Raw genomic sequence first — 3,442 nt, 5'->3', positions numbered from 1 at the left:
CTGAAGGATGAATTACAGGTAAATGAAGAGTGGGTGGATTATTCCAGGGTACAATAAATGCATAGTCCATAAGGCAATAAAGAGATTAGCGAGTTCAAGAAACGAAAGGAGTCCAGAGAAGCTGGAGTGTAATGATCCAAAGGGACCTAGGAGGGGTACTGGCAGGGCAAATAATGAGATTTTGTCATCACATTATTGATTTTGAATTTTATCCTTGACACGATAGGAATTTAAGGAGATCTTTGGTGGGTTGTTATCCAACCTACAACAGTATTATTATAAAAATAGAATGACCGCCTTTGCCCTGTGGCTCAGTTGGTTGGAGCATCATTCCATACACCAAAAGGTTTTGGGTTCAATTCACAGTCTGGGCACATATCAAGGCTGCAGGTTCAATCCCCAGACAAGGTGGGTATGGGAGGCAACCAATCAGGTCCCCTCTCCCCTTTCCTCTCTCTCTCTCTCTCTAAAATTAATAAAGATATCCTTGGGTGAGGATAAAAAATAGACTTAACCTCAGAAATCCATTAAAAGGGTCTTGGGGACCCCAGAGATTCTAGTGAGCTGCTCTATAAAGATCCAGAATAATAGTGGTTTAAACAAACCAGGAGTCTTTTTTTTTTTTTTTTTCCTATATAGAGTTAAAGCATTAGCAGTTCAAGGCTACCATGGCAGTTTCACAGTGTCAGAGACCCAGAATCCTTTCTCTTTGTTCTGCCTTAATTTGTAGGATTCGAGATGGGTTTGTCTTCAAAAGAGTTGCCTTTACCTGTATAATTACCATGTCCCAAGTCTATTCAAGGGGAAGAAGGAAAAGGTGGAAGGAGCACATGCCTCGTCTTTCTAAGAACAAGACTCAGAAATTGCATTCATGTCTCCTGCTCATATCCTATTGACCAGATCTGGTCACGTGGTCACACCCAGCTGCAAGGGTGCTTAGAAAGGTAGACTTTAGCTGGGCCATCATGGATTCAGCTAAAAATTCTTCTGGAATTGAGTAGTCTCACCTCAGTTCTCATTTTTTAAAAAAATCTAACATGATGATAGAGATCACTAAGGCCAGCAGAGCCAAGAAATTCTCAAAGGAATGAAGCCAGACCAAATCTTACTCAAAGCCTTTTTAAAAATATTAAAATCTATTTGATTTGGGGTTTCAGTTACTTGCAGCCAAAAGCTATCTGGTTCAGTAATGATACAGTATTTCCACAATCCAAAAGTAAGAATACTGGATTTTACAAGTTCATATGCATACAGGGAATGATTTAAAACTGGGTCCCTGACAAATAAATTAAGGGGAAATGGTCACTAGTGTTAATACAAGCTCCTTATTACTGAAAATTCAATCACCAAAAAACTTTTAGAAGCCTTGCACACTATGGATTAATGAGTCCAACAAGCCATTAGGTATAACTCAACACAAAACTAACAATGTCTTACTGGCACAGAGTCTTCATGGTATCAGGAACCTTGGCTCCTTCCATCTTGTTCTGCTTTTCCTAGAGTGGTTGCCTGTATCCACATGATCCCAAATAACTTGCCACCGCATCTGAAGCCTCCTCAGCAGGAAAAAATGAAAGAAAGATCATTTCATGGTCCTCTAAGGGGCATGAATTTTTATCGAGAAAAATAATCTATTACTAATCCCTTGGGTTTTTACTAAAAAGAAGAAAAAAGAAGAGAAACAAGGGTAATTGTTTACATAGTTTATACTGAATTTTAAAACAATCTTTTATTCCCAAAGCTATGAAATAAATCATTGAATTATCATAGGGTGTGGGGAAAAGTTGAGGTGGACACACATTTTAGCAGCCAATGTTGAATGTATAGACCAGAGAAAAATCCCAGTAAATTTCTTAGAAAATCACATAAAAAATGTGAGATTCTGATTTCTGTTATATGAACCAGGGATCTTACAATCACTATCTTAAAACTTCAAGTAGATAGGGAAATTCCAATTCACACTCTTGGATGTCAGATTTCTCCCTTTACAGACACAGAAAAAACACCTAATAACTTGAATGTGAGGAAATGATTTTTTTCAAATTAACAGAAAAAAAAAGGATAAGGACAAAATTGAACACTTGCAAGCAGGTGTTCAAGGGGGTCTTAGGCTACATTGCTGAGGCTGGTCTACTAATACCTTAATAGCATGCTTTGGAAGAGGAACTGTATAGTCACATCTCTATTTACCACAACATTGCTTTGGTTGGTGAACAAAAAGACTAGCCAATGTGTGAAGCTGGGGATGTTAGAGCCGCACCACCACCACCCGCCCCACCTGCCCCACCCGCAGAATCAGGCCTACTCTGCTCTTGCCCTCGCTGCCTCTTGCTAGAAACAGGGATTTGCTGAGAGAAACAGGCAGTTTCCCTTTTACCCCTACACACACACACACACACACACACACACACACACACACACACACACACCAGGGTTGAGAACCTTATGGATGGCAAGAAGACAAGAGGCTGCTGAAACTGAGAGCAAATATTAAAAATGACCCACAGGACTCCCCCTGGCCCCGCCCGCCGCCCCCCCCCCCCCCCGCCCGCCACATCTACTATGAGGATGAAGACCATCTTCAGCAATCAGACTGTTGACATTCCAGAAAATGTCAATCTCACTCTGGAGGGAAGCACAGTTACTGTGAAGTGCCCCAGAGGCACCCGGAGGAGGGACTTCAATCACATCAACATAGAACTCCGTTTCCTTGGAAAGAAAAAGAAGATGCTCCAGATTGACAAACAGTGGGAAAATAGCAAGGAACCGGCTACCATTCGCATCATCTGTAGTCATGTACAGAACATGATCAAGGGTGTTACACTGGACTTCCTTACAAAATGAGGCCTGTGTGTGCTCATTCCCTATCAGGAGAATTGTTCTCTTGTTGAAATCAGAAATTTCTTGGGTGAAAAATGCACCTGCAGGGTTTGGATGAGGTCAGGCATTGCCTATTCAGTATATCAAGCCTACAAAGATGAGTTAATTCTTGAAGGAAATGACATTGAACTTGGATTCAGCTGTTTTGATTCAGCAAGCCATGGCAGTTGAAAACGAGGTTATCAGAAAAATTTTGGAGGGTATCTATGTTTCTAAAAAAGGAGCAGTAAGCAGGCTGATGAATAAGATCTAAGTTGTCTAGCTACAGAAACAGCAAGAGGCCAGATGATTCCTCAGACTTATTTGTGATATTTTAAAGATGTAATATAAGCCATGTGTTAAAAAAAAAAAGTTCCACAGGGGAGAAAGAAAAAACAAGCCATTGGATGGAGCACTCTTTGGAGATTTTTCAGAGCTCTATAAATGTGCAAAGAAGTAGAAGATAACATGTAGGGTTGGTAAGTAATCTAATTAAATTTAAAATAATGAGTTTTGAGCTAGCAATTAGGTTCCTAAGGTATGTAGAATTCACAATAGCCTGTCACCTGATCTTGGCTGCCTT

At 40.3% G+C, this 3,442-nt stretch overlaps 1 pseudogene; it reads left to right on the top strand.

The window, feature by feature from the left end:
* The first annotated feature begins 2,568 nt into the window (after positions 1-2,568).
* Positions 2,569-3,133, top strand: LOC103294983 (60S ribosomal protein L9-like; annotated as a pseudogene).
* The last annotated feature ends 309 nt before the right edge of the window (positions 3,134-3,442 follow it).

The sequence above is a fragment of the Eptesicus fuscus genome, chromosome 14 (assembly GCF_027574615.1).
Source record: "Eptesicus fuscus isolate TK198812 chromosome 14, DD_ASM_mEF_20220401, whole genome shotgun sequence".
In the NCBI taxonomy this organism is placed as follows: Eukaryota; Metazoa; Chordata; class Mammalia; order Chiroptera; family Vespertilionidae; genus Eptesicus; species Eptesicus fuscus.
This window is presented reverse-complemented; position numbering and strand designations above follow the sequence as displayed.